This window comes from Phalangium opilio, unplaced genomic scaffold, assembly GCF_054372755.1.
Source record: "Phalangium opilio isolate 3A_F unplaced genomic scaffold, DU_Popi_V2 ptg000092l_1, whole genome shotgun sequence".
In the NCBI taxonomy this organism is placed as follows: Eukaryota; Metazoa; Arthropoda; class Arachnida; order Opiliones; family Phalangiidae; genus Phalangium; species Phalangium opilio.
The window spans coordinates 2,832,190-2,854,128 of NW_028324197.1; the positions used below are offsets into that span (position 1 = coordinate 2,832,190).

The 21,939-nt window shown below is 35.9% G+C and overlaps 22 non-coding genes across 22 annotated transcripts; all 22 read left to right on the forward strand.

Annotated features, from left to right (window-relative positions):
* Nucleotides 1-40: 40 nt before the first annotated feature.
* On the forward strand, nucleotides 41-113 carry TRNAT-UGU (transfer RNA threonine (anticodon UGU)). Its single transcript has one exon. It is a non-coding gene; the product is annotated as a tRNA-Thr (tRNA).
* Nucleotides 114-1,136: 1,023 nt separating this feature from the next.
* On the forward strand, nucleotides 1,137-1,209 carry TRNAT-AGU (transfer RNA threonine (anticodon AGU)). The gene has a single exon. It is a non-coding gene; the product is annotated as a tRNA-Thr (tRNA).
* Nucleotides 1,210-2,026: 817 nt separating this feature from the next.
* TRNAT-AGU (transfer RNA threonine (anticodon AGU)) lies at nucleotides 2,027-2,099 on the forward strand. Its single transcript has one exon. It is a non-coding gene; the product is annotated as a tRNA-Thr (tRNA).
* A 1,262-nt stretch (nucleotides 2,100-3,361) lies between these two features.
* On the forward strand, nucleotides 3,362-3,434 carry TRNAT-AGU (transfer RNA threonine (anticodon AGU)). The gene has a single exon. It is a non-coding gene; the product is annotated as a tRNA-Thr (tRNA).
* Nucleotides 3,435-3,567: 133 nt separating this feature from the next.
* On the forward strand, nucleotides 3,568-3,640 carry TRNAT-UGU (transfer RNA threonine (anticodon UGU)). The gene has a single exon. It is a non-coding gene; the product is annotated as a tRNA-Thr (tRNA).
* A 1,262-nt stretch (nucleotides 3,641-4,902) lies between these two features.
* Nucleotides 4,903-4,975, forward strand: TRNAT-AGU (transfer RNA threonine (anticodon AGU)). The gene has a single exon. It is a non-coding gene; the product is annotated as a tRNA-Thr (tRNA).
* Nucleotides 4,976-5,314: 339 nt separating this feature from the next.
* TRNAT-AGU (transfer RNA threonine (anticodon AGU)) lies at nucleotides 5,315-5,387 on the forward strand. The gene has a single exon. It is a non-coding gene; the product is annotated as a tRNA-Thr (tRNA).
* Nucleotides 5,388-5,759: 372 nt separating this feature from the next.
* On the forward strand, nucleotides 5,760-5,832 carry TRNAT-AGU (transfer RNA threonine (anticodon AGU)). The gene has a single exon. It is a non-coding gene; the product is annotated as a tRNA-Thr (tRNA).
* A 3,223-nt stretch (nucleotides 5,833-9,055) lies between these two features.
* On the forward strand, nucleotides 9,056-9,128 carry TRNAT-UGU (transfer RNA threonine (anticodon UGU)). Its single transcript has one exon. It is a non-coding gene; the product is annotated as a tRNA-Thr (tRNA).
* Nucleotides 9,129-9,293: 165 nt separating this feature from the next.
* Nucleotides 9,294-9,367, forward strand: TRNAT-AGU (transfer RNA threonine (anticodon AGU)). Its single transcript has one exon. It is a non-coding gene; the product is annotated as a tRNA-Thr (tRNA).
* A 133-nt stretch (nucleotides 9,368-9,500) lies between these two features.
* On the forward strand, nucleotides 9,501-9,573 carry TRNAT-UGU (transfer RNA threonine (anticodon UGU)). The gene has a single exon. It is a non-coding gene; the product is annotated as a tRNA-Thr (tRNA).
* A 133-nt stretch (nucleotides 9,574-9,706) lies between these two features.
* TRNAI-AAU (transfer RNA isoleucine (anticodon AAU)) lies at nucleotides 9,707-9,779 on the forward strand. Its single transcript has one exon. It is a non-coding gene; the product is annotated as a tRNA-Ile (tRNA).
* A 372-nt stretch (nucleotides 9,780-10,151) lies between these two features.
* On the forward strand, nucleotides 10,152-10,224 carry TRNAT-AGU (transfer RNA threonine (anticodon AGU)). Its single transcript has one exon. It is a non-coding gene; the product is annotated as a tRNA-Thr (tRNA).
* Nucleotides 10,225-10,357: 133 nt separating this feature from the next.
* TRNAT-UGU (transfer RNA threonine (anticodon UGU)) lies at nucleotides 10,358-10,430 on the forward strand. The gene has a single exon. It is a non-coding gene; the product is annotated as a tRNA-Thr (tRNA).
* Nucleotides 10,431-10,802: 372 nt separating this feature from the next.
* TRNAT-AGU (transfer RNA threonine (anticodon AGU)) lies at nucleotides 10,803-10,875 on the forward strand. The gene has a single exon. It is a non-coding gene; the product is annotated as a tRNA-Thr (tRNA).
* Nucleotides 10,876-11,247: 372 nt separating this feature from the next.
* On the forward strand, nucleotides 11,248-11,320 carry TRNAT-AGU (transfer RNA threonine (anticodon AGU)). Its single transcript has one exon. It is a non-coding gene; the product is annotated as a tRNA-Thr (tRNA).
* A 1,467-nt stretch (nucleotides 11,321-12,787) lies between these two features.
* On the forward strand, nucleotides 12,788-12,860 carry TRNAT-AGU (transfer RNA threonine (anticodon AGU)). The gene has a single exon. It is a non-coding gene; the product is annotated as a tRNA-Thr (tRNA).
* A 133-nt stretch (nucleotides 12,861-12,993) lies between these two features.
* Nucleotides 12,994-13,066, forward strand: TRNAT-UGU (transfer RNA threonine (anticodon UGU)). Its single transcript has one exon. It is a non-coding gene; the product is annotated as a tRNA-Thr (tRNA).
* Nucleotides 13,067-13,949: 883 nt separating this feature from the next.
* Nucleotides 13,950-14,022, forward strand: TRNAT-AGU (transfer RNA threonine (anticodon AGU)). Its single transcript has one exon. It is a non-coding gene; the product is annotated as a tRNA-Thr (tRNA).
* Nucleotides 14,023-17,585: 3,563 nt separating this feature from the next.
* TRNAT-AGU (transfer RNA threonine (anticodon AGU)) lies at nucleotides 17,586-17,658 on the forward strand. The gene has a single exon. It is a non-coding gene; the product is annotated as a tRNA-Thr (tRNA).
* A 2,529-nt stretch (nucleotides 17,659-20,187) lies between these two features.
* TRNAT-AGU (transfer RNA threonine (anticodon AGU)) lies at nucleotides 20,188-20,260 on the forward strand. The gene has a single exon. It is a non-coding gene; the product is annotated as a tRNA-Thr (tRNA).
* Nucleotides 20,261-21,726: 1,466 nt separating this feature from the next.
* On the forward strand, nucleotides 21,727-21,799 carry TRNAT-AGU (transfer RNA threonine (anticodon AGU)). The gene has a single exon. It is a non-coding gene; the product is annotated as a tRNA-Thr (tRNA).
* Nucleotides 21,800-21,939: the final 140 nt, after the last annotated feature.

Sequence of the window (21,939 nt, forward strand, 5' to 3'; positions counted from 1 at the left end):
TTTACGGAAATATTCAGCATTCATATCGCTTCAAAGCAAGGGCTCCGTGGCTTAGTGGTTAATGCGCCTGTCTTGTAAACAGGAGATCATGAGTTCGATTCTCGTCGGAGCCTGGCTGTTATGTTACTTGACCTAGATTTCTTAGCTATTAAATTTTGAAAAATTAAAACAATAGGGTAAAAATTCCGATTAGTTAATTTAGTTAAATTACTGGAATATTCAGCATTCATGTAGCTTCAAAGCAAGGGCTCCGTGGCTTAGTGGTTAAAGCGCCTGTCTAGTAAACAGGAGATCATGTGTTCGATTCTCGTCGGAGCCTCGCTGTTATGTTACTTGAACTAGATTTCGTAGCTATATAATTTTGAAAAATTAAAATAATAGGGCAAAAGTTCCCAAGAGATAATTTAGTTAATTTACTGAAATATCCTGCATTCATTTCGCTTCAAAGCAAGGGCTCCGTGGCTTAGTGGTTAAAGCGCCAGTCTTGTAAACAGGACATCATGTGTTCGATTCTCGTCGGAGCCTTGCTGTTATATTAGTTGAACTAGATTTCGAAGCTATTAAATTTTTAAAAATTAAAAATAATAGTTGATTTAGATATGCATATATGCAAACAATAGTGTAAAAGTTCCCATGAGATAATTTAGTTAATTTACTGAAATATTCTGCATTCATATCGCTTCAAAGCAAGGGCTCCGTGGTTTAGTGGTTAAAGCGCCAGTCTTGTAAACAGGAGATCATGTGTTCGATTCTCTACGGAGCCTTGCTGTTATATTACTTGATCTAGATTTCGAAGCTATTAAATTTTGAAAAATTAAAAATAATAGTTGATTTAGATATGCATAAAAGCAAACAATAGTGTATAAGTTCCGATGTGATAATTTAGTTAATTTACTGAAATATTCAGCATTCATATCGCTTCAAAGCAAGGGCTCCGTGGCTTAAGGGTTAATGCGCCTGTCTAGTAAACAGGAGATCATGAGTTCGATTCTCGTCGGAGCCTGGCTGTTATGTTACTTGACCTAGATTTCGTAGCTATTAAATTTTGAAAAATTGAAACAATAGGGTAAAAATTCCGATGAGTTAATTTAGTTAAATTACTGGAATATTCAGCATTCATATCGCTTCAAAGCAAGGGCTCCGTGGCTTAGTGGTTAAAGCGCCTGTCTAGTAAACAGGAGATCATGAGTTCGATACTCGTCGGAGCCTTGCTGTTATGTTACTTGACCTAGATTTCGTAGCTATTAAATTTTGAAAAATTAAAACAATAGGGTAAAAATTCCGATGAGTTAATTTAATTAAATTACTGGAATATTCAGCATTCATGTCGCTTCAAAGCAAGGGCTCCGTGGCTTAGTGGTTAAAGCGCCTGTCTAGTAAAAAGGAGATCATGAGTTCGATTCTCGTCGGAGCCTCGCTGTTATGTTACTTGAACTAGATTTCGTAGCTATATAATTTTGAAAAATTAAAATAATAGGGCAAAAGTTCCCAAGAGATAATTTAGTTAATTTACTGAAATATCCTGCATTCATATCGCTTCAAAGCAAGGGTTCCGTGGCTTAGTGGTTAAAGCGCCAGTCTTGTAAACAGGAGATCATGTGTTCGATTCTCGTCGGAGCCTTGCTGTTATATTAGTTGAACTAGATTTCGAAGCTATGAAATTTTGAAAAAATAAAAATAATTGTTGATTTAGATATGCATATATGCAAACAATAGTGTAAAAGTTCCAAGAGATAATTTAGTTAATTTACTGAAATATTCTGCACTCATATCGCTTCAAAGCAAGGGCTCCGTGGCTTAGTGGTTAAAACGCCAGTCTTGTAAACAGGAGATCATGTGTTCGATTCTCGTCGGAGCTTTGCTGTTATATTACTTGAACTAGATTTCAAAGCTATTAAATTTTGAAAAAATTAAAAATTTTAGTTGATTTAGATATGCATATATGCAAACAATAGTGTAAAAGTTCCCATGAGATAATTTAGTTAATTTACTGAAATATTCAGCATTCATATCGCTTCAAAGCAAGGGCTCCGTGGCTTAGTGGTTAAAGCGCCTGTCTAGTAAACAGGAGATCATGAGTTCGATTCTCGTCGGAGCCTTGCTGTTATGTTACCTGATCTAGATTTCGTAGCTATAAAATTTTGAAAAATTAAAATAATAGGGCAAAAGTTCCCATGAGATAATTTAGTTAATTTACTGAAATATTCTGCATTCATATCGCTTCAAACCAAGGGCTCCGTGGCTTAGAGGTTAAGGCGCCTTTCTTGTAAACAGGAGATCATGAGTTCGATTCTCGTCGGAGCCTCGCTGTTATATTACTTGAACTAGATTTCGAAGCTATTAAATTTTGAAAAATTAAAAATAATAGTTGATTTAGATATGCATATAAGCAAACAATAGTGTAAAAGTTCCGATGTGATAATTTAGTTAATTTACTGAAATATTCAGCATTCATATCGCTTCAAAGCAAGGGCTCCGTGGCTTAGTGGTTAATGCGCCTGTCTAGTAAACAGGAGATCATGAGTTCGATTCTCGTCGGAGCCTGGCTGTTATGTTACTTTGCCTAGATTTCTTAGCTATTAAATTTTGAAAAATTAAAACAATAGGGTAAAAATTCCGATTAGTTAATTTAGTAAAATTACTGGAATATTCAGCATTCATGTAGCTTCAAAGCAAGGGCTCCGTGGCTTAGTGGTTAATGCGCCTGTCTAGTAAACAGGAGATCATGTGTTCGATTCTCGTCGGAGCCTCGCTGTTATGTTACTTGAACTAGATTTCGTAGCTATATAATTTTGAAAAATTAAAATAATAGGGCAAAAGTTCCCAAGAGATAATTTAGTTAATTTACTGAAATATCTTGCATTCATATCGCTTCAAAGCAAGGGTTCCGTGGCTTAGTGGTTAAAGCGCCAGTCTTGTAAACAGGAGATCATGTGTTCGATTCTCGTCGGAGCCTTGCTGTTATATTAGTTGAACTAGATTTCGAAGCTATGAAATTTTGAAAAAATAAAAATAATTGTTGATTTAGATATGCATATATGCAAACAATAGTGTAAAAGTTCCAAGAGATAATTTAGTTAATTTACTGAAATATTCTGCATTCATATCGCTTCAAAGCAAGGGCTCCGTGGCTTAGTGGTTAAAACGCCAGTCTTGTAAACAGGCGATCATGTGTTCGATTCTCGTCGGAGCTTTGCTGTTATATTACTTGAACTAGATTTCAAAGCTATTAAATTTTGAAAAAATTAAAAATTTTAGTTGATTTAGATATGCATATATGCAAACAATAGTGTAAAAGTTCCCATGAGATAATTTAGTTAATTTACTGAAATATTCATCATTCATATCGCTTCAAAGCAAGGGCTCCGTGGCTTAGTGGTTAAAGCGCCTGTCTAGTAAACAGGAGATCATGAGTTCGATTCTCGTCGGAGCCTTGCTGTTATGTTACCTGATCTAGATTTCGTAGCTATAAAATTTTGAAAAATTAAAATAATAGGGCAAAAGTTCCCATGAGATAATTTAGTTAATTTACTGAAATATTCTGCATTCATATCGCTTCAAACCAAGGGCTCCGTGGCTTAGAGGTTAAAGCGCCTTTCTTGTAAACAGGAGATCATGAGTTCGATTCTCGTCGGAGCCTCGCTGTTATATTACCTGAACTAGATTTCGAAGCTATTAAATTTTGAAAAATTAAAAATAATAGTTGATTTAGATATGCATATAAGCAAACAATAGTGTAAAAGTTCCGATGTGATAATTTAGTTAATTTACTGAAATATTCAGCATTCATATCGCTTCAAAGCAAGGGCTCCGTGGCTTAGTGGTTAATGCGCCTGTCTAGTAAACAGGAGATCATGAGTTCGATTCTCGTCGGAGCCTGGCTGTTATGTTACTTTGCCTAGATTTCTTAGTTATTAAATTTTGAAAAATTAAAACAATAGGGTAAAAATTCCGATTAGTTAATTTAGTTAAATTACTGGAATATTCAGCATTCATGTAGCTTCAAAGCAAGGGCTCCGTGGCTTAGTGGTTAAAGCGCCTGTCTAGTAAACAGGAGATCATGTGTTCGATTCTCGTCGGAGCCTCGCTGTTATGTTACTTGAACTAGATTTCGTAGCTATATAATTTTGAAAAATTAAAATAATAGGGCAAAAGTTCCCAAGAGATAATTTAGTTAATTTACTGAAATATCCTGCATCCATTTCGCTTCAAAGCAAGGGCTCCGTGGCTTAGTGGTTAAAGCGCCAGTCTTGTAAACAGGACATCATGTGTTCGATTCTCGTCGGAGCCTTGCTGTTATATTAGTTGAACTAGATTTCGAAGCTATTAAATTTTTAAAAATTAAAAATAATAGTTGATTTAGATATGCATATATGCAAACAATAGTGTAAAAGTTCCCATGAGATAATTTAGTTAATTTACTGAAATATTCTGCATTCATATCGCTTCAAAGCAAGGGCTCCGTGGTTTAGTGGTTAAAGCGCCAGTCTTGTAAACAGGAGATCATGTGTTCGATTCTCTACGGAGCCTTGCTGTTATATTACTTGATCTAGATTTCGAAGCTATTAAATTTTGAAAAATTAAAAATAATAGTTGATTTAGATATGCATAAAAGCAAACAATAGTGTATAAGTTCCGATGTGATAATTTAGTTAATTTACTGAAATATTCAGCATTCATATCGCTTCAAAGCAAGGGCTCCGTGGCTTAAGGGTTAATGCGCCTGTCTAGTAAACAGGAGATCATGAGTTCGATTCTCGTCGGAGCCTGGCTGTTATGTTACTTGACCTAGATTTCGTAGCTATTAAATTTTGAAAAATTGAAACAATAGGGTAAAAATTCCGATGAGTTAATTTAGTTAAATTACTGGAATATTCAGCATTCATATCGCTTCAAAGCAAGGGCTCCGTGGCTTAGTGGTTAAAGCGCCTGTCTAGTAAACAGGAGATCATGAGTTCGATACTCGTCGGAGCCTTGCTGTTATGTTACTTGACCTAGATTTCGTAGCTATTAAATTTTGAAAAATTAAAACAATAGGGTAAAAATTCCGATGAGTTAATTTAATTAAATTACTGGAATATTCAGCATTCATGTCGCTTCAAAGCAAGGGCTCCGTGGCTTAGTGGTTAAAGCGCCTGTCTAGTAAAAAGGAGATCATGAGTTCGATTCTCGTCGGAGCCTCGCTGTTATGTTACTTGAACTAGATTTCGTAGCTATTAAATTTTGAAAAATTAAAAAAATAGGGTAAAAATTCCGATGAGTTAATTTAGTTAAATTACTGGAATATTCAGCATTCATGTCGCTTCAAATCAAGGGCTCCGTGGCTTAGTGGTTAAAGCGCCTGTCTAGTAAACAGGAGATCATGAGTTCGATTCTCGTCGGAGCCTCGCTGTTATGTTACTTGAACTAGATTTCGTAGCTATATAATTTTGAAAAATTAAAATAATAGGGCAAAAGTTCCCATGAGATAATTTAGTTAATTTACTGAAATATTCTGCATTCATATCGCTTCAAAGCAAGGGCTCCGTGGCTTAGTGGTTAAAGCGCCAGTCGTGTAAACAGGAGATCATGTGTTCGATTCTCGTCGGAGCCATGCTGTTATATTACTTGAACTAGATTTCGAAGCTATTAAATTTTGAAAAATTAAAAATAATAGTTGATTTAGATATGCATATATGCAAACAATAGTGTAAAAGTTCCCATGAGATAATTTAGTTAATTTACTGAAATATTCAGCATTCATATCGCTTCAAAGCAAGGGCTCCGTGGCTTAGTGGTTAAAGCGCCTGTCTAGTAAACAGGAGATCATGAGTTTGATTCTCGTCGGAGCCTTGCTGTTATGTTGATGACCTAGATTTCGTAGCTATTAAATTTTGAAAAATTAAAACAATAAGGTAACAAGTTGGGAAAGCCAAAATATTACCTCTCCGAGTGGAGATGACTATCACTACCCCTTAAACAACCTAAATATATGCATCTATCGCTTTTTTTAATTCTTTGCAAGTGCAGGAATTGAATTTTAAAATAGTCTATTGTTCAAGCCTTTTCAATATCTCTCAATTGCTGTGGAAACTCTACTCTCTCGCTATACCTCAACCGCATTCTTATAGCGTTTTCCTTTGGGTCCTCGCGGAGCGCTCCCATGGAGGAATAAAACTAGGAGATCCTATTCTTCAAAAACAGTCTTTAACTAAGCTGGAAACTACTACTACCATTTTTATTGCTCCTTGGGAGCGCTCCGCGAGGACCCAAAGGAAAACGCTATCAGTCTAACAGTATGATTTGTAACATTTGTCCATATCAAAGCTGAATCATACCTCGCCACACAAAAAGCAAATGTGCCCAAATCATGGAAGCCACAACCCAATCACACATAAGCTAGGCTCCCACTTAACCAAAATAATTATTAAACAGTTAAATACTCACAAAGGTTGGCAAAATCAATCTCCTTCAGTAATACGTAAGGCTTAATTATATTATTTGCCGAACAAAATTAATCGAGCAAATCTAACACTTAACTTCTTCCTTCGAAATTCTATCAAAGAATGATTCAACTGTTTAAAAAAAGGTTTTTTTCGCAAATAGGGCGCTATCATATCAACCGCAATTCCGTCATATTTAAAAAATATACATGGCCAACACTTTTTTAGACACAATAGTGGAAGTTTTAGTCTCATTTAAAACATGTAAAACAATTATCTCATCTACAAATAGCTTACACATGTCTTTTTTTACCAATATCTAGCCGTTTGGATTTTTCTAAAGCAATCTTACCACCAAAATATTTTTTGATATAGAATAAATGTTCTATGTTCTTCATTTTTGAAAATATATTTTTTAGCGTTTGTAATGATTACTCTCTACACCTACACTAATCTAACAAGGAGTATAAATCCACTAGTGGAAGCGGTGTTTTTATTGAAAATATATTTTTTAAGCATTAAATCTAACTGGGAGTAATATGAAAGGAGTAGAAGCTTATCTGTCTTAGGAAATATGAAATTTTATTTTAACAGTTCGTTAAATCATAAGTTTATAAAGAAAAAACGCGGAAGGGGAAAACGAGCAGACAACAACGATTTTTGGGGGTAGAAGTTTAAGAGCGCCATCTGTCGTCCGTGCCAAAGTTGAACTTCCACTCGAAGGCAATGGGAAAGTGGATAAAATAATGCCATCAGCTATTTAACTGCGTCGATATATTTAACGACTTGACCCATGACATGCCCTTAACACTGGCTTCTATGAATCCTATTTATTCTTGGATGCTAGGAAACTTGGTAGACGTAACAGTCTGTACCAAGTACCCAAGCATCCTTCAATAAACGCCTGGCAACATTGTGGTACGCATGGTACAACTACAAAATAGGATGTGTATTTATCTTTCGACTCACTCCAAGCCTTTAAGCCCTCAATACAGAGGATTTGAAACACTATCGTAATTCCTAGTGTCTCGAATCTCTACGTTCCTGTCCATTATGAACAGTGCTGAGAGAATGATACATCAGAAAGAGCCATTCAAATCGAATTGCCGAAAATATTATCCATATTTTCATTTCATATAACTGAGAAAACAAATTATTATGGTTCTGAGAGGAGCTTCCCATTTTGGTTGTTGTTCTCAAAAATATATCGCAATGCACGGGCCTCGATAGATATTGGAGGCAATGAAGGAAATATATCTCAATGCATGGGCCTTGATAGATACAGGAGGCAATGTAGGAAATATAACGCAATGCACGGGCCTTGATAGATATAGGAGGCAATGATTTAACGACTTCGGTACTTGGGTTTATCTTTAATATTTAAATACATATAATTATTTTTAATTATTTTAATCGCCAGTAAATAACTTTAAAAATAGTTAAATCTTTAAAATAAAGTTGTTCCTATTATCTTTCGAAACTTTGCTAATATTGACGGTTAAAGTGAAGGGTACCCCTCTTGCCCGCTTTTTTCAAATTTTGGGGTATATATACGTTTTGTTTCCATTATAATAATAGATAAAAACGCATTCGCGTGAACCGATGGTGGAAGCCCTGCCATTGGGAGGCTAGACGTTTCTCGTAACCCTAGCCGCTCGCCGCGTAAATCTTAAAACCAAATAAAAGCGCATTCGCGTGAACCGATGGTGGAAGCCCTGCCATTGGGAGGCTAGACGTTTCTCGTAACCCTAGCCGATCGCCGCGTATATCTTGAAACCAAACGATGACGGAGGAAAAGAAGCCAGAATGTACTGACTGGCGTCCCTGTGGAATGGACAAAAGACCTGAAGATGGTGGTGCATTGAAGCTGGTGTCAATGTGGAATTGACGAAGAACAGAAGATGGTGGTGCATAGAAGCTGGTGTCAATGTGGAATTGACGAAAAACAGAAGATGAAGATGGTGGTGCATAGAAGCTGATGTCAATGTGGAATTGACGAAGAACAGAAGATGGTGGTGCATAGAAGCTGGAGTCAAGGTGAAATTGACGAAGAACAGAAGTTGGTGGTGCTTGGAAGCAAGCACGTACAGACTAGTGTCCATGTGGGATGGACAAAGACTAGCAGATTGTGGTCCTTAGAAGCCAGTTAGTAAAGACTGGTGTTGGTAGATGAATGACCAAATTTCCGTGAACCGCGAACGCGTTCCGGAAATCGGGTATTTGTTTGCTCCGATTTGTAAACTGCGAACGCGGTCACGTGGGGTCTGACAGACAGACACACACACAGACAGACAGACACACACACAGACAGACACGGCCGGTGTAATACCTCTCCGTGACATACGTCACTCGGAGAGGTATAAATTCCGAGGAGTTAATTTAGTTAAATTACTGGAATATTCAGCATTCATGTCGCTTCAAAGCAAGGGCTCCGTGGGTTAGTGGTTAAAGCGCCTGTATAGTAAACAGGAGATCATGAGTTCGATTCTCGTCGGAGCCTCGCTGTTATGTTACTTGAACTAGATTTCGTAGCTGTATAATTTTGAAAAATTAAAATAATAGGGCAAAAGTTCCTATGAGATAATTTAGTTAATTTACTGAAATATTCTGCATTCATATCGCTTCAAAGCAAGGGCTCCGTGGCTTAGTGGTTAAAGCGCCAGTCTTGTAAACAGGAGATCATGTGTTCGATTCTCATCGGAGCCTTGCTGTTATATTACTTGAACTAGATTTCGAAGCTATTAAACTTTGAAAATTTAAAAATAATAGTTGATTTAGATATGCATATATGCAAACAATAGTGTAAAAGTTCCCATGAAATAATTTAGTTAATTTACTGAAATATTCAGCATTCATATCGCTTCAAAGCCAGGTCTCCGTGGCTTAGTGGTTAAAGCGCCTGTCTAGTAAACAGGAGATCATGAGTTCGATTCTCGTCGGAGCCTTGCTGTTATGTTACTTGACCTAGATTTCGTAGCTATTAAATTTTGAAAAATTAAAACAATAGGGTAAAAATTCCGAGGAGTTAATTTAGTTAAATTACTGGAATATTCAGCATTCATGTCGCTTCAAAGCAAGGGCTCCGTGGCTTAGTGGTTAAAGCGCCTGTCTTGTAAACAGGAGAACATGAGTTCGATTCTAGTCGGAGCCTCGCTGTTATATTACTTGACCTAGATTTCGTAGCTATTAAATTTTGAAAAATTAAAACAATAGGGTAAAAATTCCGATGAGTTAATTTAGTTAAATTACTGGAATATTCAGCATTCATGTCGCTTCAAAGCAAGGGCTCCGTGGCTTAGTGGTTAAAGCGCCTGTCTAATAAACAGGAGATCATGAGTTCGATTCTCGTCGGAGCCTCGCTGTTATGTTACTTGAACTAGATTTCGTAGCTATGTAATTTTGAAAAATTAAAATAATAGGGCAAAAGTTCCCATGAGATAATTTTGTTAATTTACTGAAATATTCTGCATTCATATCGCTTCAAAGCAAGGGCTCCGTGGCTTAGTGGTTAAAGCGCCAGTCGTGTAAACAGGAGATCATGTGTTCGATTCTCGTCGGAGCCATGCTGTTATATTACTTGAACTAGATTTCGAAGCTATTAAATTTTGAAAAATTAAAAATAATAGTTGATTTAGATATGCATATATGCAAACAATAGTGTAAAAGTTCCCATGAAATAATTTAGTTAATTTACTAAAATATTCAGCATTCATATCGCTTCAAAGCCAGGGCTCCGTGGCTTAGTGGTTAAAGCGCCTGTCTAGTAAACAGGAGATCATGAGTTCGATTCTCGTCGGAGCCTTGCTGTTATGTTACTTGACCTAGATTTCGTAGCTATTAAATTTTGAAAAATTAAAACAATAGGGTAAAAATTCCGAGGAGTTAATTTAGTTAAATTACTGGAATATTAAGCATTCATGTCGCTTCAAAGCAAGGGCTCCGTGGCTTAGTGGTTAAAGCGCCTGTCTTGTAAACAGGAGATCATGAGTTCGATTCTCGTCGGAGCCTCGCTGTTATGTTACTTGAACTAGATTTCGTAGCTATTAAATTTTGAAAAATTAAAACAATAGGGTAAAAATTCCGATGAGTTAATTTAGTTAAATTACTGGAATATTCAGCATTCATGTCGCTTCAAAGCAAGGGCTCCGTGGCATAGTGGTTAAAGCGCCAGTCGTGTAAACAGGAGATCATGTGTTCGATTCTCGTCGGAGCCATGCTGTTATATTACTTGAACTAGATTTCGAAGCTATTAAATTTTGAAAAATTAAAAATAATAGTTGATTTAGACATACATATATGCAAACAATAGTGTAAAAGTTCCCATGAAATAATTTAGTTAATTTACTGAAATATTCAGCATTCATATCGCTTCAAAGCAAGGGCTCCGTGGCTTAGTGGTTAAAGCGCCTGTCTAGTAAACAGGAGATCATGAGTTCGATTCTCGTCGGAGCCTCGCTGTTATGTTACTTGAACTAGATTTCGTAGCTATATAATTTTGAAAAATTAAAATAATAGGGCAAAAGTTCCCATGAGATAATTTAGTTAATTTACTGAAATATTCTGCATTCATATCGCTTCAAAGCAAGGGCTCCGTGGCTTAGTGGTTAAAGCGCCAGTCTTGTAAACAGGAGATCATGTGTTCGATTCTCGTCGGAGCCTTGCTGTTATATTACTTGAACTAGATTTCGAAGCTATTAAATTTTGAAAAATTAAAAATAATAGTTGATTTAGATATGCATATATGCAAATAATAATGTAAAAGTTCCCATGAAATAATTTAGTTAATTTACTGAAATATTGAGCATTCATATCGCTTCAAAGCAAGGGCTCCGTGGCTTAGTGGTTAAAGCGCCTGTCTAGTAAACTGGAGATCATGAGTTCGATTCTCGTCGGAGCCTTGCTGTTATGTTACTTGACCTAGATTTCGTAGCTATTAAATTTTGAAAAATTAAAACAATAGGGTAAAAATTCCGAGGAGTTAATTTAGTTAAATTACTGGAATATTCAGCATTCATGTCGCTTCAAAGCAAGGACGCCGTGGCTTAGTGGTTAAAGCGCCTGTCTTGTAAACAGGAGATCATGAGCTCGATTCTAGTCGGAGCCTCGCTGTTATATTACTTGAACTAGATTTCGAAGCTATTAAATTTTGAAAAATTAAAAATAATAGTTGATTTAGATATGCATATAAGCAAACAATAGTGTAAAAGTTCCGATGTGATAATTTAGTTAATTTACTGAAATATTCAGCATTCATATCGCTTCAAAGCAAGGCCTCCTTGGCTTAGTGGTTAAAGCGCCTGTGTATTAAACCGGAGATTATGAGTTCGATTCTCGTCGGAGCCTCGCTGTTATGTTACTTGACCTAGATTTCGTAGCTATTAAATTTTGAAAAATTAAACCAATAGGGTAAAAATTCCGATGAGTTAATTTAGTTAAATTACTGGAATATTCAGCATTCATGTCGCTTCAAAGCAAGGGCTCCGTGGCTTAGTGGTTAAAGCGCCTGTCTAGTAAACAGGATATCGTGAGTTCGATAATCGCCGGAGCCTCGCTGTTATGTTACTTGAACTAGATTTCGTAGCTATATAATTTTGAAAAATTAAAATAATAGGGCAAAAGTTCCCAAGAGATAATTTAGTTAATTTACTGAAATATCCTGCATTCATATCGCTTCAAAGCAAGGGCTCCGTGGCTTAGTGGTTAAAGCGCCAGTCTTGTAAACAGGAGATCATGTGTTCGATTCTCGTCGGAACCTTTCTGTTATATTACTTGAACTAGATTTCGAAGCTATTAAATTTTAAAAATTAAAAATAATAGTTGATTTAGATATGCATATATGAAAACAATAGTGTTAAAGTTCCCATGAGATAATTTAGTTAATTTACTGAAATATTCAGCATTTATATCGCTTCAAAGCAAGGGCTCGGTGGCTTAGTGGTTAAAGCGCCAGTCTTGTAAACAGGAGATCATGTGTTCGATTCTCGTCGGAGCCTTGCTGTTATATTACTTGAACTAGATTTCGAAGCTATTAAATTTTGAAAAATTAAAAAATATAGTTGATTTAGATATGCATATATGCAAAATATAGTGTAAAAGTTCCCATGAGATAATTTAGTTAATTTACAGAAATATTCAGCATTCATATCGCTTCAAAGCAAGGGCTCCGTGGCTTAGTGATTAAAGCGCCTCTCTAGTAAACAGGAGATCATGAGTTCGATTCTCGTCGGAGCCTTGCTGTTATGTTACTTGACCTAGATTTCGTAGCTATTAAATTTTGAAAAATTAAAACAATAGGGTAAAAATTCCGATGAGATAATTTAGTTAATTTACTGAAATATTCTGCATTCATATCGCTTCAAAGCAAGGGCTCCGTGGCTTAGTGGTTAAAGCGCCTGTCTAGTAAACAGGAGATCATGAGTTCGATTCTCGTCGGAGCCTCGCTGTTATGTTACTTGAACTAGATTTCGTAGCTATATAATTTTGAAAAATTAAAATAATAGGGCAATAGTTCCCATGAGATAATTTAGTTAATTTACTGAAATATTCTGCATTCATATCGCTTCAAAGCAAGGGCTCCGTGGCTTAGTGGTTAAAGCGGCTGTCTTGTAAACAGGAGATCATGAGTTCGATTCTCGTCGGAGCCTCCCTGTTATATTACTTGAACTAGATTTCGTAGCTATTAAATTTTGAAAAATTAAAAATAATAGTTGAATTAGATATGCATATATGCAAACAATAGTGTAAAAGTTACGTTGAGATAATTTAGTTAATTTACTGAAATATTCTGCATTCATATCGCTTCAAAGCAAGGGCTCCGTGGCTTAGTGGTTAAAGCGAAAGTTTTGTAAACAGGAGATCATGTGTTCGATTCTCGTCGGAGCCTTGCTGTTATATTACTTGAACTAGATTTCGAAGCTATTAAATTTTGAAAAATTAAAAATAATAGTTGATTTAGATATGCATATATGCAAATAATAATGTAAAAGTTCCCATGAAATAATTTAGTTAATTTACTGAAATATTCAGCATTCATATCGCTTCAAAGCAAGGGCTCCGTGGCGTAGTGGTTAAAGCGCCTGTCTAGTAAACAGGAGATCATGAGTTCGATTCTCGTCGGAGCCTTGCTGTTATGTTACTTGACCTAGATTTCGTAGCTATTAAATTTTGAAAAATTAAAAATAATAGTTGAATTAGATATGCATATATGCAAACAATAGTGTAAAAGTTACGTTGAGATAATTTAGTTAATTTACTGAAATATTCTGCATTCATATCGCTTCAAAGCAAGGGCTCCGTGGCTTAGTGGTTAAAGCGAAAGTTTTGTAAACAGGAGATCATGTGTTCGATTCTCGTCGGAGCCTTGCTGTTATATTACTTGAACTAGATTTCGAAGCTATTAAATTTTGAAAAATTAAAAATAATAGTTGATTTAGATATGCATATATGCAAATAATAATGTAAAAGTTCCCATGAAATAATTTAGTTAATTTACTGAAATATTCAGCATTCATATCGCTTCAAAGCAAGGGCTCCGTGGCTTAGTGGTTAAAGCGCCTGTCTAGTAAACAGGAGATCATGAGTTCGATTCTCGTCGGAGCCTTGCTGTTATGTTACTTGAACTAGATTTCGTAGCTATATAATTTTGAAAAATTAAAATAATAGCGCAAAAGTTCCCAAGAGATAATTTAGTTAATTTACTGAAATATCCTGCATTCATATCGCTTCAAAGCAAGGGCTCCGTGGCTTAGTGGTTAAAGCGCCAGTCTTGTAAACAGGAGATCATGTGTTCGATTCTCGTCGGAACCTTTCTGTTATATTACTTGACCTAGATTTCGTAGCTATTAAATTTTGAAAAATTAAAACAATAGGGTAAAAATTCCGAGGAGTTAATTTAGTTAAATTACTGGAATATTCAGCATTCATGTCGCTTCAAAGCAAGGGCTCCGTGGCTTAGTGGTTAAAGCGCCTGTCTAGTAAACAGGATATCGTGAGTTCGATAATCGCCGGAGCCTCGCTGTTATGTTACTTGAACTAGATTTCGTAGCTATATAATTTTGAAAAATTAAAATAATAGCGCAAAAGTTCCCAAGAGATAATTTAGTTAATTTACTGAAATATCCTGCATTCATATCGCTTCAAAGCAAGGGCTCCGTGGCTTAGTGGTTAAAGCGCCAGTCTTGTAAACAGGAGATCATGTGTTCGATTCTCGTCGGAACCTTTCTGTTATATTACTTGAACTAGATTTCGAAGCTATTAAATTTTAAAAATTAACAAGTTGGGAAAACCAAAATATTACCTCTCCGTGTCGAGAAGATTATATAAACTTAAGTATCCAATGAAAACGTCGACCTTTTTGCCCTCATCCTTTCCCGCGCTTTGCGCTTCCTCATTTCATCCTTACTCTCAACATTATCTTCCTCCATTTTACATACAAAAATTAAATACTCACAAAAAGAAGCGGCAAAAACCTGCTGGCCCTATACAACCACTAAATTTGACTTAATGTCCAATTTCCAACAACAATAATATACCGGTAGTTTAATTGACAACCTACTAGCATCGAAATTCTCATTAAGAATGGCTCCCGCGGATAAAAAAGGGCAATTTTCAACTAGGTGGGTGTTATCTCATTAGATTTGAAAAATATCATTTGTCTTTTTTACCAATGCCTAACCGTTTGGATTTTTTTAAAGCAATCTTAGCACCAAAAAATATTTTTTGATACAAAATAAATGTTTTATATTTTTATTAAGAATAAAACAAGAGGATAAAAAGGTCTGTCCTCTCGTAATTTTTTAAGCTTTTATCATGATTACTTTATACAACAGTAGCAAGGAGTATAAACCCATTAGTGGAAGCAGTATTTTTTTTCCGAAACAATATCGCTTATGTTTATCCTCTCTAGACTTCGCTAAAAACGTATTACTCCTACGTAAACTATTAATAGACAGGCAAGGATTCATACCATTAAAGAAGGAGCGTAATATTATCCATATTTTCATTTCATATACAGAGAAAAGAAATTATTATGTTTCTGAGAGGAGCTTCCCATTTTTGTTGTTGTTTTGAAAAATATATCGCAATGCACGGGCCTTGATAGATATAGGAGGCAATGAATGAAATATATCACAATGCACGCGCCTTGATAGATATAGGAGGCAATGAATGAAATATATCACAATGCACGGGCCTTGATAGATATAGGAGGCAATGAAGGAAATATATCGCATGCACGGGCCTTGGTAGATATAGGAGGCAATGATAATCTCTCTCTTTGCACGAGAGGTTTATCTTTAATATTTAAATAAATATAATTATTTTTAATTATTTTAATCTTCAATAATTAACATTAATAATAGTTAAATCGTTTAAAATAAAGTTATACCTATTATCATCTCAAACTTTGCTAATATTGACGTTTAAAGTGAAGGGTACCCCTCTTGCCCGCTTTATTCAAATTTTGGGGTATATATACGATTCGTTTCCATTATAATAGTAAGGAAAAAGCGCAATTGCGAAAACCTTTGGTGGCGATCCCACCTTAGGGAGGCTAGACGTTTCTCGTAACCCTAGCTGATCGCCGCGTATATCCTAAAACCAAACGATGATAATGGAGTAGAAGCCAATGATACAGATTGGTGTCTATGTGGAATAGACGGAAGACCAGTGGATGGTGGTATTAGAAGCCAGTGTAAGTGCAGACTGGTGTCAATGTGGGATTGACAAAGAACAGAAGATGGTGGTGATTGGAAGCCAGTATGTACAGACTGCTGTCCAAGTCGAATGGACGAAGACCAGAAGATGGTGGTGATTAGAAGCCAGTATGTACAGACTGGTGTCCGTGTGGGATGGACATAGACCAGAAGATGGTGGTGATTAGAAGCCAGTATTTACAGACTGGTGTCCGTGTGGGATGGACAAAGACAAAAAGATGGTGGTGTGAGAACTCAAGTAGAGGAGCCATTTCCGTGACTGTGAAAGCAGTTCGGAAATGGCGAACACGTTTGCTCCGATACGCAAACTGCGAACGCGGTCACGTGGGTGTAACAACGGACAGACAGACAGACAGACACACAGACAGACAGACAGACAGACAGACAGACAGACACACAGACACGGCCGTTACAGAACCTCTCCTGGACTACGTCACACGGAGAGGTAAAAATAATAGTTGATTTAGATATGCATATATGAAAACAATAGTGTTAAAGTTCCCATGAGATAATTTAGTTAATTTACTGAAATATTCAGCATTCATATCGCTTCAAAGCAAGGGCTCGGTGGCTTAGTGGTTAAAGCGCCAGTCTTGTAAACAGGAGATCATGTGTTCGATTCTCGTCGGAGCCTAGCTGTTATATTACTTGAACTAGATTTCGAAGCTATTAAATTTTGAAAAATTAAAAAATATAGTTGATTTAGATATGCATATATGCAAAATATAGTGTAAAAGTTCCCATGAGATAATTTAGTTAATTTACAGAAATATTCAGCATTCATATCGCTTCAAAGCAAGGGCTCCTTGGCTTAGTGGTTAAAGCGCCTGTGTATTAAACCGGAGATTATGAGTTCGATTCTCGTCGGAGCCTCGCTGTTATGTTACTTGACCTAGATTTCGTAGCTATTAAATTTTGAAAAATTAAACCAATAGGGTAAAAATTCCGATGAGTTAATTTAGTTAAATTACTGGAATATTCAGCATTCATGTCGCTTCAAAGCAAGGGCTCCGTGGCTTAGTGGTTAAAGCGCCTGTCTAGTAAACAGGATATCGTGAGTTCGATAATCGCCGGAGCCTCGCTGTTATGTTACTTGAACTAGATTTCGTAGCTATATAATTTTGAAAAATTAAAATAATAGCGCAAAAGTTCCCAAGAGATAATTTAGTTAATTTACTGAAATATCCTGCATTCATATCGCTTCAAAGCAAGGGCTCCGTGGCTTAGTGGTTAAAGCGCCAGTCTTGTAAACAGGAGATCATGTGTTCGATTCTCGTCGGAACCTTTCTGTTATATTACTTGAACTAGATTTCGAAGCTATTAAATTTTAAAAATTAAAAATAATAGTTGATTTAGATATGCATATATGCAAAATATAGTGTAAAAGTTCCCATGAAATAATTTAGTTAATTTACTGAAATATTCAGCATTCATATCGCTTCAAAGCAAGGGCTCCGTGGCTTAGTGGTTAAAGCGCCTGTCTAGTAAACAGGAGATCATGAGTTCGATTCTCGTCGGAGCCTTGCTGTTATGTTACTTGACCTAGATTTCGTAGCTATTAAATTTTGAAAAATTAAAACAATAGGGTAAAAATTCCGAGGAGTTAATTTAGTTAAATTTCTGGAATATTCAGCATTCATTTCGCTTCAAAGCAAGGGCTCCGTGGCTTAGTGGTTAAAGCGCCTGTCTAGTAAACAGGATATCGTGAGTTCGATAATCGCCGGAGCCTCGCTGTTATGTTACTTGAACTAGATTTCGTAGCTATATAATTTTGAAAAATTAAAATAATAGCGCAAAAGTTCCCAAGAGATAATTTAGTTAATTTACTGAAATATCCTGCATTCATATCGCTTCAAAGCAAGGGCTCCGTGGCTTAGTGGTTAAAGCGCCAGTCTTGTAAACAGGAGATCATGTGTTCGATTCTCGTCGGAACCTTTCTGTTATATTACTTGAACTAGATTTCGAAGCTATTAAATTTTAAAAATTAAAAATAATAGTTGATTTAGATATGCATATATGAAAACAATAGTGTTAAAGTTCCCATGAGATAATTTAGTTAATTTACTGAAATATTCAGCATTCATATCGCTTCAAAGCAAGGGCTCGGTGGCTTAGTGGTTAAAGCGCCAGTCTTGTAAACAGGAGATCATGTGTTCGATTCTCGTCGGAGCCTAGCTGTTATATTACTTGAACTAGATTTCGAAGCTATTAAATTTTGAAAAATTAAAAAATATAGTTGATTTAGATATGCATATATGCAAAATATAGTGTAAAAGTTCCCATGAGATAATTTAGTTAATTTACAGAAATATTCAGCATTCATATCGCTTCAAAGCAAGGGCTCCTTGGCTTAGTGGTTAAAGCGCCTGTGTATTAAACCGGAGATTATGAGTTCGATTCTCGTCGGAGCCTCGCTGTTATGTTACTTGACCTAGATTTCGTAGCTATTAAATTTTGAAAAATTAAACCAATAGGGTAAAAATTCCGATGAGTTAATTTAGTTAAATTACTGGAATATTCAGCATTCATGTCGCTTCAAAGCAAGGGCTCCGTGGCTTAGTGGTTAAAGCGCCTGTCTAGTAAACAGGATATCGTGAGTTCGATAATCGCCGGAGCCTCGCTGTTATGTTACTTGAACTAGATTTCGTAGCTATATAATTTTGAAAAATTAAAATAATAGCGCAAAAGTTCCCAAGAGATAATTTAGTTAATTTACTGAAATATCCTGCATTCATATCGCTTCAAAGCAAGGGCTCCGTGGCTTAGTGGTTAAAGCGCCAGTCTTGTAAACAGGAGATCATGTGTTCGATTCTCGTCGGAACCTTTCTGTTATATTACTTGACCTAGATTTCGTAGCTATTAAATTTTGAAAAATTAAAACAATAGGGTAAAAATTCCGAGGAGTTAATTTAGTTAAATTACTGGAATATTCAGCATTCATGTCGCTTCAAAGCAAGGGCTCCGTGGCTTAGTGGTTAAAGCGCCTGTCTAGTAAACAGGATATCGTGAGTTCGATAATCGCCGGAGCCTCGCTGTTATGTTACTTGAACTAGATTTCGTAGCTATATAATTTTGAAAAATTAAAATAATAGCGCAAAAGTTCCCAAGAGATAATTTAGTTAATTTACTGAAATATCCTGCATTCATATCGCTTCAAAGCAAGGGCTCCGTGGCTTAGTGGTTAAAGCGCCAGTCTTGTAAACAGGAGATCATGTGTTCGATTCTCGTCGGAACCTTTCTGTTATATTACTTGAACTAGATTTCGAAGCTATTAAATTTTAAAAATTAAAAATAATAGTTGATTTAGATATGCATATATGAAAACAATAGTGTTAAAGTTCCCATGAGATAATTTAGTTAATTTACTGAAATATTCAGCATTCATATCGCTTCAAAGCAAGGGCTCGGTGGCTTAGTGGTTAAAGCGCCAGTCTTGTAAACAGGAGATCATGTGTTCGATTCTCGTCGGAGCCTAGCTGTTATATTACTTGAACTAGATTTCGAAGCTATTAAATTTTGAAAAATTAAAAAATATAGTTGATTTAGATATGCATATATGCAAAATATAGTGTAAAAGTTCCCATGAGATAATTTAGTTAATTTACAGAAATATTCAGCATTCATATCGCTTCAAAGCAAGGGCTCCTTGGCTTAGTGGTTAAAGCGCCTGTGTATTAAACCGGAGATTATGAGTTCGATTCTCGTCGGAGCCTCGCTGTTATGTTACTTGACCTAGATTTCGTAGCTATTAAATTTTGAAAAATTAAACCAATAGGGTAAAAATTCCGATGAGTTAATTTAGTTAAATTACTGGAATATTCAGCATTCATGTCGCTTCAAAGCAAGGGCTCCGTGGCTTAGTGGTTAAAGCGCCTGTCTAGTAAACAGGATATCGTGAGTTCGATAATCGCCGGAGCCTCGCTGTTATGTTACTTGAACTAGATTTCGTAGCTATATAATTTTGAAAAATTAAAATAATAGCGCAAAAGTTCCCAAGAGATAATTTAGTTAATTTACTGAAATATCCTGCATTCATATCGCTTCAAAGCAAGGGCTCCGTGGCTTAGTGGTTAAAGCGCCTGTCTAGTAAACAGGAGATCATGAGTTCGATTCTCGTCGGAGCCTTGCTGTTATGTTACTTGACCTAGATTTCGTAGCTATTAAATTTTGAAAAATTAAAACAATAGGGTAAAAATTCCGAGGAGTTAATTTAGTTAAATTACTGGAATATTCAGCATTCATTTCGCTTCAAAGCAAGGGCTCCGTGGCTTAGTGGTTAAAGCGCCTGTCTAGTAAACAGGATATCGTGAGTTCGATAATCGCCGGAGCCTCGCTGTTATGTTACTTGAACTAGATTTCGTAGCTATATAATTTTGAAAAATTAAAATAATAGCGCAAAAGTTCCCAAGAGATAATTTAGTTAATTTACTGAAATATCCTGCATTCATATCGCTTCAAAGCAAGGGCTCCGTGGCTTAGTGGTTAAAGCGCCAGTCTTGTAAACAGGAGATCATGTGTTCGATTCTCGTCGGAACCTTTCTGTTATATTACTTGAACTAGATTTCGAAGCTATTAAATTTTAAAAATTAAAAATAATAGTTGATTTAGATATGCATATATGAAAACAATAGTGTTAAAGTTCCCATGAGATAATTTAGTTAATTTACTGAAATATTCAGCATTCATATCGCTTCAAAGCAAGGGCTCGGTGGCTTAGTGGTTAAAGCGCCAGTCTTGTAAACAGGAGATCATGTGTTCGATTCTCGTCGGAGCCTAGCTGTTATATTACTTGAACTAGATTTCGAAGCTATTAAATTTTGAAAAATTAAAAAATATAGTTGATTTAGATATGCATATATGCAAAATATAGTGTAAAAGTTCCCATGAGATAATTTAGTTAATTTACAGAAATATTCAGCATTCATATCGCTTCAAAGCAAGGGCTCCTTGGCTTAGTGGTTAAAGCGCCTGTGTATTAAACCGGAGATTATGAGTTCGATTCTCGTCGGAGCCTCGCTGTTATGTTACTTGACCTAGATTTCGTAGCTATTAAATTTTGAAAAATTAAACCAATAGGGTAAAAATTCCGATGAGTTAATTTAGTTAAATTACTGGAATATTCAGCATTCATGTCGCTTCAAAGCAAGGGCTCCGTGGCTTAGTGGTTAAAGCGCCTGTCTAGTAAACAGGATATCGTGAGTTCGATAATCGCCGGAGCCTCGCTGTTATGTTACTTGAACTAGATTTCGTAGCTATATAATTTTGAAAAATTAAAATAATAGCGCAAAAGTTCCCAAGAGATAATTTAGTTAATTTACTGAAATATCCTGCATTCATATCGCTTCAAAGCAAGGGCTCCGTGGCTTAGTGGTTAAAGCGCCAGTCTTGTAAACAGGAGATCATGTGTTCGATTCTCGTCGGAACCTTTCTGTTATATTACTTGAACTAGATTTCGAAGCTATTAAATTTTAAAAATTAAAAATAATAGTTGATTTAGATATGCATATATGCAAAATATAGTGTAAAAGTTCCCATGAAATAATTTAGTTAATTTACTGAAATATTCAGCATTCATATCGCTTCAAAGCAAGGGCTCCGTGGCTTAGTGGTTAAAGCGCCTGTCTAGTAAACAGGAGATCATGAGTTCGATTCTCGTCGGAGCCTTGCTGTTATGTTACTTGACCTAGATTTCGTAGCTATTAAATTTTGAAAAATTAAAACAATAGGGTAAAAATTCCGAGGAGTTAATTTAGTTAAATTACTGGAATATTCAGCATTCATTTCGCTTCAAAGCAAGGGCTCCG